Genomic DNA, 9,721 nt, shown 5'->3' with positions numbered 1-9,721 from the left:
TTATCCTCTCTTAGTGTGTTATTTTTAAGTATAAAACTTACTACCAAATTCCGGGTGGTTAACATAGAAATATTAATGCACGAGAAAATTGTTCTCCGGATCATTTGCAGAAGTGTCACACGATAAACGGTATAGAGAGGTTCAATAAAAGGCAATTACCGACTCTACGTTATCAAGACTACGTTTACCACTTAAAACGTCGCCTGTGTTGATAAACCGTCGCCACTTCGCCTGAGGACTGGCACTCGCTATTCAAATAACAATTCATCGGCTGGTGATATTCCCATGGGATTTTAAAGGAGCTTTGTCGAAGGACGGAGCATCTTGGAAAAGCATGACTCAATTTTGTCGCGTTTCCTGTTTTTTATCAACCTTAAATTGCAAAAACTATCTTTGCCTATATTTGTATATTATTACTTCTTCCTTCAAATGAAATAAGAAATGAAAGATGTAATAACAAAATACCTTAAGCCTATTGTATTTTACGACAAATTGCTTAAAAACGTAGAAATAACAACTCAAAGCTATCAATGATGATTCTTATCATTATTTAACGGCCAGAATTTCTCGCACACAATTGCAGTTGGTAGACATTTCAAAGGAAATGCTTATGAAGGACTACGAAAAAGAGTTTGGACGACTTTTCAGCTAGTCTTGCTCGTCTTAGTGAGGAGTGAATTGAACACATTAGCGATGTTTCTTCGGATCCAATATTTACACTTGGTTTGAAAGAGTTGATTAACTATTTTTCCACCAAGGAGGATTTTGGATGTTGAAAACAACGTTAGGTCTTGATCTAACGATGGCATACAGAGGCCTGGTGCTGTGGAACAACACGTTAGCCAACGACTACTCGATTGTCGGCGCAACTTGCAAATCAATTCAATCAAAATTGGAAGATTACACAGGAGTTAAACATTTTAATTTCAATTCCACATCAATTCCTTCCACAATTTTTAAAGACAAAGATTTTATTTATTTTTAGATGTATATTAGCTTATATTTTAAATGTAATATTCAGACCTAGTTAGCTTTTAGATGCAAGTTTTAATGCTAGATTTTTAATGTACTCTTTTAATGTATTAACACATACGCGACCAAACACTCTTTCAGCTTTACATTTTATCTATCGATATTAAATAAAGGTTTCTCCATCTATCTGTGAAACAATATCATGACTAGGAAAGGATCGTACAGACAGTTGAGGATTTGCTTCGCTTCATTTCCCTTCGGCTTCAAGTTGTTTTCTTTACCACTGAGGATTCTGAACGTCTGCTGTTGCTGCTCATTCCTTGAATTTGTTATTTACTCGACGATGTTGAACTCTGCATTAGTATTGGTAATCAAATGGCGACGAGTGAAATTAGGAAATAATTTCACGCGCGTTTTGTCAAAATGCTAATAATTTCCCGAGCCTTTAGGCGAAGGAAATTATTAGCATTTTGACAAAATGCAAGTAAAATTATTTCCTAATTTCACGAGTATACCATTTGATTACATTTTAATATCATAGGTAACAAATTACGCTTGCAATCGTAGGTTTTTGACTGGTAAATTGCATCGCGAACTACGAGCTTTGAAAAGTTGAAAGCATACATTTTGCTCAAGTTCGCAAGTTTTTAGTCTTTGAAGAAACCCTTTTAGAGATTTCTTTTTGCTGTTGACAAAAGGTTTCAGAGATGAATCAACTGTCCATTATTTCTCACATTATGACCGTAGTTCGTCTTGAATGAACCAAAAACGGTGCCCGTGCAAAACGCTCAAAAATCCGCTCGATGCATTTATGTAATTGGCTTAAGTCTAGAAGTCGTTTTGACGTTTCGAAATATAAAATATCATCAAAAGTTTTATTACAGACCAAGGCTAGCTGGCTAAGATGAAATTGAAGCGAAATTGTACAAAGTTTAAGCTTTAAAACATCTTTTATTACGGACGCCATCTTGCCGCTAACTACGTTGCCATGGCAATTTTATAATTTCACATGTGAAATTATAAATTAACGTTAAAATTTCGCGCCAAAATTAAGGAGTAATTTGTCACCTATGATTTTAGCGCTTAAAATGCTCCGCAAGAATTATTGAGACATAATGACTAGGCTTCGTAAACATATACTCACAGAAGAAAAGAGAATCGTTCATTTGGCATTTGTATTTTTTCTTCAATGTTTATCATGACTACGGTGTTTTATTTAGAAACCAGGATACGTCTAACTGAATTCCTACTAGGAAGGTTTTGTGATGAAGCTTATGGAAAGAAGAAAATTCGTTAAGGAGAATATTTATGTACACACGGTGGATTAAACTAAAATCGCCATGCCTTCCTGTTTATGATATTTGTATGTAGTGCATTGATTAACGGTAGCTCCATTGGTCCATAATCATTCCCCGGGACAATTATAAATTATTGAGTGGAATCTCAATTCCTAATCTCTGTGTCTTAATTCAAGCAATATTCTAGGTTTCTTTTTTATTAAAATTAATGTAGAATTTCGAGTTTAGTTTTATATCTGTCTCGACAGAAGGGGATGTATTAACCTCAGTTGTTAGTATGGGTAATCAAATTGTGACGAGTGAAATTAATTAGGAAATTATTTCACGCGCGTATTAAACAAATTCTAATAATTTCCCGAGCCTTCAACGAGGGAAATTATTAAAATTTTGGCAAAATGCAAGTGAAATTATTTTCTAGTTTCATGAGTATACCATTTGATTACATTTTAATATCATAGGTGAAAAATTACGCTTGCAATCGTAGGTGTTTTTGACTGGTACATTGCATCGCGATCTCCAAGCTTTGAAAAGTTGAAAGCATACATTTTGCTTAAGTTCGAAAGTTTTTTAGTCTTTGAATAAAACCTTTCAGGGATTCCTTTTTGCTGTTGACAAAAAGTTTCAAAGATGAATCAGCTGTCAATTATTATTCACATTATGACCATAGTTCCTCTTGAATGAACTGAAAACGGCGCCCGTGTAAAACGCTCAAAAATCCGTTGGATGCCATTCATGTAATTGGCTTTTTGTAAGTCGTTTTGACGTTTTAAAATATAAAATATCATCAAAAGTTTTAATACATGGTCAAGGCTAGCTGGCTAAGATGAAATTGAAGCGAAAATGTACAAAGTTTAAGCTTTAAAACATCTTTTATCCCCGACGCCATCTTGCCACTAACTACGTTGCCACGGCAATAATTTCACATGTGAAAAATTATGCGCCAAATTATGCGCCAAAATTAAGGAGTAATTTGTCACCTATGATAATTTATTATAAATTCTATCTGGTCTCGATGTTTTACAATGTACTTAAAGTACAGAATCCTTCCTAGTAAACTAGGGCCGGATAAAATGGTTAACTTTAGAAAGACTAAGGCAAAGTTAACATTAATCGGGGGTTACCATTCATTATAAGAGGTAAGGCATAATCTATAGGCCAATTTCGAAATATTTAAATTTTGACTTGGCTTCCTTACATTGGGAAATGCAACAATCAATTTTGAGTGATGAATAAATCATCTCCTTTATTTTATACCCCAAGCCTCTTAAAATATCAAACTTAGCCTATCTGTACGCCACGATAAATCACTTTAGATTACTCATTCTCTGTTTCCCCATTTTCGCGAATCAGACCCGGTCCAGAAATACACTGAAAAACTCAAAGTGATTATCTTAACCACTAGTAGTGATGTTTCAGATATTCTTTCTGTAGCCTGTCAAATGAATGTGGAAATTTTATTAGATGAATACTTTAGCAAACTTTATCAGGCCGTTCTTTTTTTTTTTTTTTTGGCTTCTCTTTTTTAATTAAAATCCGCCGCTAAAGAAATCGACAGAAGTCTAATGTCGGTAGTCTAATGTCTATAGGTGGAAATTAGAAGACCGTGAGGCAGTCACGGGGTCCTGGTGACGAGCGCCCTAGCAAAAGACGCTCCCTTCAATGATAGACCAAGACATAATGCACCATCTACAACAGACTGCAAAATCGTGCGTATAATGGAGTGCGCCTGGGATATATCGTCTCCGTAAAAATGTCTGAAAATATGCTTAGGTTGGATTTTGAGACTTTTAAAGAAGAGACTGTTGACCTGAAGAGGGGCTGAGACTGGAAGTGGCGTTAGCCCTTCCTCTTGAAATCACCTTCAAAGGGGAAGTAAAAGAACTCATGATTTTGCTTGATAATAATTGGGCATGGAGTTTCCGGTATCGTGGTCCAGCTAACTCTCTCTCGTTACCTGGGTGATCAGTCATTGAGTCTTGCAAGTAATAATATCTTCTTAAACGCCCGTTCCCAGGAGGAATGAAATCGAAGTATCTAAACATAACCTTTGATAACAGGCAAGCGCAACAAAAAGTTCAACTCATTTGAAATAAAACTGGGGACACAGCTGTTGGAAAACCACTTTGGATCTAATGACGTAGCCCCAAAAAAGTACGACACACCATTACTGAGGGGTCTCAGGGGTTTTGGACATAAGGAAACATGTAGAATTATTTCAATGGAACTATAATGTTATTAGATTATTTTGACTAAACAAGGGATACAAATAACGGGGATCTTTCGTGGAAAACACTTAAGGGAACCAGTAAATTTCACAATATGGCGAACTAGAAGACAAATGCAAATTTTCAAGGGATGAAGGGGATATGAATCACACCCACATTCCCTCCACCTGGGAGGCTCTTTCGCAAGGTGGAACTTATGCGATGTGAATGCATGTATAACTTCAAAAACAAAATTCAGACACTTGATAATTCCCAACACCAATGTTTATTTGTTCTATACTGACCGCTGTTTCTTAAATCTATTGACAGCATATACCGAGATACAACTAAGATGCATCAGCCAGCATCTTTCTATGTTTAAAAATTATTATTTTCTGACAACGAATTTTATGACAGCTTCTTATTTTAACGTTTTAAGTGTTCTTCTCACTGGACTAAAATATATCCCATGGCTTTGATGTTCTTGTCTCCATTATCTCCCCCGTGTTTAGCCACGTTTCCACACTTGTTGGAGTCATCAGGATTCCCTCCTGTACCAATCCCGATTCTGGAGTCACAGCTTTTGCACTCATTTTCGTTGTAATAATAATAATAATAATAATAATTGATATTTTAACAGGGTGACCCCTTCAGTCGCAGGACTGGTATCAACGGGGGCCCTGTGTAAAAGGACACCAATTCGTGCTCTAGAATAGGCACTAATAGTGCTCACAACATTGAATCCTTCCTTGTTACAGTTCGGCTGCAATGAGGCCTGAGAGCCAATCATCGCCTTCCACGCGTTACGGCCCAAAGAGGTGGCGCGGTATTGCCCATCAGCGATCAGTGAGTACAGAGAGTTGGCCTGCTTGTTGATGACAATGAAGTTGATCTGTTGGCCGATCTTCATACCAAGACATATCTTGGAGAAAGGCGTGTTCCAGTAGGTCGGTAACTTGGTTCCGTGATTGTCAAATCCAGTCTTTCCTCCTGGAAGATTGAAGTCGACCTTGTTGCTTCACAGTTTGGTATCGAAATGAAACGTTGTCTAGTGAGAATAAAAATAAAAAAAAAAACACGACATTAAAATTAATTACTTAGCTTGCAGTCAATCTGATTAACGCATTTTTAAATCATTAATGCCTATCTCGTTATATAGCTCTTCATAGGATAAAGAATGTGTCATGTTTTACCTTTGCACCGTCAGTTTTCATGGCCAGCGTCCATCCACCACCACCGCATGCTCCAAGGCCATAACTCGTCATGTGACAGAAAACAGGGACCTTCCCAGAGTCCATTTGGAGAAAGTAAGCTCTATTCCCTTGCGACCTTATAACAAAACAGGTAATGACGTAAAAGCTTTACCTAAAACTTCAATTCATCTCGCTTTCTCAAGGAAAAAAATTAAATAAAAAAAAAAAAAAAAATAGTAAATAAGAAGAAAACCACATCTGTAAAAATTCTTTCCCCACCACCTTTCTAGATGGTAACTCATCAGTAAGACAATTTCTGAACAACAAAACTTATATTTAGAGCTTTCTCGAAAGGTCTTTTTCTGCAAAAAACTATTAAAATTCATTTGATGAAACCGGTGACTAGATTGAATAAACTGCGGCGGCGAAAGGAACGGATTGTCCATGAATTTAAAATCGAGATTTTTTTCTCAGAACATGTTAAAAAATGCACGAAAGGGAAACGGTTATTTCATTGATACTGAGATTTTTGTATTCTTTAACATCCTAAACACCTAAATTGAATAGTTAGCTCTTTAAAGTTCTTTTCTTTTTTACTCATTGGGTGGCCGTGATTATCCATATATGGTACAACCCTATAACTTACTTATGATTCACGTAAATCTCTTTACACGACGCAAAGGACGAACCTGCAAAAGATAAAATGCAATAAAGTTAAGCGAGAAACAAAACAGAGAAACTAAATCAAACAACAGGCAGAGGTTAACACGGCGCAAACACGGTGCTTCTTCACACGACGCAACGAGGACAACACCTGTCAAAGATAAAATGCAATTAATTTAAGCGAAAAACAAAACAAAGAAATCAAATCAAAGAATAGGCACAATTTTATACCAGATTCAACGCTGGGCTTTCCACGAGTTGTAGCATTGACTACGTGAATAAGCTGCTGAATTTTTTTCTCCAAAGTTGCTTCAAGAGATTTGATGGCCTTCTCAGTGTTGCCTGTATTTTGATTCACGTTGACGATAATTGTGTTGGCGCTCTTTTTGGCGGGAAGCGGAGTCGACACGGGTGCAGTCTTGTTACCATCAGCAGTTACAATCGCGATCATACAGGATAGCTGCAGAATAAACCGAACGTTCAGAGACGAGCACATCTTGTTGCGTAGTGTCTTTACAAATCACTCACTATTGGTGATTAAACATTATAACAACAATTTTAACGAGTCGTGATTATATCTTCTTGTTTATATGATATTTATTTGTAGTGCATTAACAAAGCAAACACTCCAGCGCAGGTGCATTAGTCTGGAAATCAACTAATCGATTAATCAATCAATCAATCAATCAATTAACCCTAAAACAACTATGTCACGTGGAATCTAATATCTTAGCCCACGCGATCTTATTTTGAGCAGTATTCCATTGAGATTCTTTAATATTGATACGTAGTTTAATTTAAATATAAATAATCTCAACAGTATATATTACCTTTTTATCCTCTCTTGGTGTGAGTTTTTTAAGTGCAGAAACTGACTACCAAACTTCGTGCGAGATAAGTAGTTAATATGGAAATGTTAATGTAAAAGACAAGTGTCCTTGTCACGTTTTTCGTTTTTAATCCATCTCAATATGCAGTAGCCATCCTCGCTTATTTTGGTATATTATTACTTCTCTCCTCAATTTGACATTAGAAATAAAATAACATAAATACCTAAAGCCTATTTATGTTAACTAGAAATTGCTAAAACTGCAGAAATGACAGAAATAACCCAAAGTTATCATTAGACCATTATTTACGGCCAAAAATCATCGTACATGATTGCAGTTTGCTAGGAATTTCAAGGAAACGTTTATGAAGGACTGCGACAAAGAATTTGCACGACTTTTGGGCTAGTCGTGCTCGTGTCAGTGAAGAGTGAATTGAACAAATTAGAGACGTTTCTTTTGATCCGATATTTTCCGTTTCTTTGAACAAACTGAAAGGGGGGGTAAGTTTCCATGAAGAAGGATTTTGGATGTTAAAAACAACGTCAGGTCTTAATCTATGAAACAATATCATGACTTGGAAAGGTATCGTACTGGCAGTTGAGGATTTGCTTCGCTTCGTTTCCCTTCGGCCTCAAGTTGTTTTATTTACAACCGAGGATTCTGAACGTCTGCTGTTGCTGCTTAGTATTTGAATTTGTTAGTTACTCGACGATGTTGAGCTCTGCATTAGCGCTTAAAATGCTTCGTAAGAACTAATGAGATACTGTCATGACCATACTCGTAAATATTTACTCGCATTTTCTTTATAATGTGATTTAAAAATTTTTCAAAAGAAAAGAGAATTGTTCACTTGGCATTTGTATTTTTTCTTCAATGTCTTTCATGACTACGGTGTTTTATTTAGAAATCAGGATACGTCTCTGTCCTAGTAGGTAGGTTTTTAAGGAAGTTTATGGCAAAAAGAAAACTTTTTATGTAAATACGGAGGAATTAAATAAAATCTTCATGAGCTCATTCATTCATTTATTCATTCATTCACTTTAATTATTCATATATAAATGCACTGTAAAAGAAGGCTTGAGGCATTTCGTCCCATTGGGGCGTTCTTGTTCCTCTTAGCTGGCTGAACCTGGGCATGAGAAACCAAGTGGCTTTGAAATCTAGAGCCCAGAGTTCACCCGCTCCTCATTCAGCGGTAGGTCACTCGGGTGAACTCTGGGAAAATAGATAAATATCATTTTTTTGATTGGTTAATTACAGAACAATAGAAGTCCGCCTGGAAATCTGAAAAACGCTAGCCAAAAACAAATGCCAAAAATGCCACACTAGGTGGCAATAAGTAAGATATGGTAGCTTGGCTAACTTATATAGCTGAAGTCTTCCCTTGGTGGGGATTTGATTCCTTAGCTGCATTAGGTCGCCGATTCTTTGGCTTGGTTTTAAACAGGCTGAGCTAACGTGTTCCGCAAAATTTAGTTCCAAGAGTTAAAGAATGATCAAATTCTCCCAACTAGCGCCATGATTATGACAAGAAGATCACTGAAGAGAATTTGTGTATTGATACGGTCGATTATAATAAAATCTTCATTCACTCATTCATTCATTCATTCATTCATTCATTTACTTTATTTAGCTGTAATAATGTCTTCATGTTTATTGGATATTATTATGTACTACATAAACTGTCCGTAATTAGTCCGTGTCTTAGCTCTGTGTCTTATTTCGAGCAAATCTAGGTTTCTTCTTATTGGAATGTAGGATTTCTAGTTTTAGTAAAGATTTGTCTCCACAAAAGAGGATGTAGTAACCTCAGTCGTAATGCATTTAGACTCTTGGTTTTAGGCCATCGTAACGTGATTAAAAATATAAAACAAACAGCGGTGATAAAAATTACGAAAAATTGCATTTTAATACATTTATTATTTTAATTTTTTATGTGTGTTACTTTAAGGTACCGAAACACACCCAACAAACTCCGACCGAGAAAAAATGGTTAAATTAAAAAAAAAAAGTTAATGGCTCTCCAATCCGGCTTTTGCAGAATTTCAAGACTTTTTTCTTCTGTTTTGAGCCTATAATTTTATCATATAAAGAGTGGCCTGATGGGATTAAATAGGAAATTGGATTTGGGTAAATTTTCGCTGGGAAAATGGGATTTGGGTAGGGCTTTCCACAAGTTGCTCGGCAACTTTTTGGCAACTTTTCATGATTCGAGCAACTTTTTCCCCTTCGAGCAACTTTTTTCCTTTTGAGCAACTTGTTGCAATTTGAGAAATTTCCAGACCGAAGATCACCGAAGATTAACCGAGTGTTGTTCAAAGTCAATACGAACGTTTCCGAAGATTAACGAAGTTTGCCGAAGACTTTCGAGGAACATCTAATGACGTTTAAACTTTCGGCTCATTCTGCATTAAAACATTACAAACTCGTCAGCAAACATGACGTCATCGATATCTTTCTCAGTTAAGAAATCTTTGTTATTTAACAAATTTTCCCGTTATTTAGATATTTCTTTTGCTGTAAAATTGCATAAAACTGGCTTAGAAATTTACCCTCAAAGG

At 36.1% G+C, this 9,721-nt stretch overlaps 1 protein-coding gene and 1 pseudogene across 2 annotated transcripts in view; both read right to left on the bottom strand.

Moving 5' to 3' along the window:
• Positions 1 to 9,721, bottom strand: part of LOC144636548 (putative skeletal organic matrix protein 5) — a 62,559-nt gene that overhangs the window by 30,156 nt on the left and 22,682 nt on the right. The gene's annotated exons all lie outside the window — the stretch shown is intronic.
• LOC144636466 (putative skeletal organic matrix protein 5) lies at positions 4,781 to 6,826 on the bottom strand (annotated as a pseudogene). Its single transcript, XR_013567515.1, has 5 exons — positions 6,562 to 6,826; positions 6,314 to 6,356; positions 5,668 to 5,803; positions 5,159 to 5,522; positions 4,781 to 5,076 (listed from the first exon to the last, which is right to left on the bottom strand). The product of XR_013567515.1 is annotated as a putative skeletal organic matrix protein 5 (transcript).

The sequence above is a fragment of the Oculina patagonica genome, chromosome 13 (genome assembly GCF_052425735.1).
Source record: "Oculina patagonica isolate OP01 chromosome 13, crgOcupat, whole genome shotgun sequence".
NCBI lineage: Eukaryota > Metazoa > Cnidaria > Anthozoa > Scleractinia > Oculinidae > Oculina > Oculina patagonica.
Note: the sequence above shows the minus strand (reverse complement) of the source record. Positions and strands in the feature narration are given on the sequence as shown.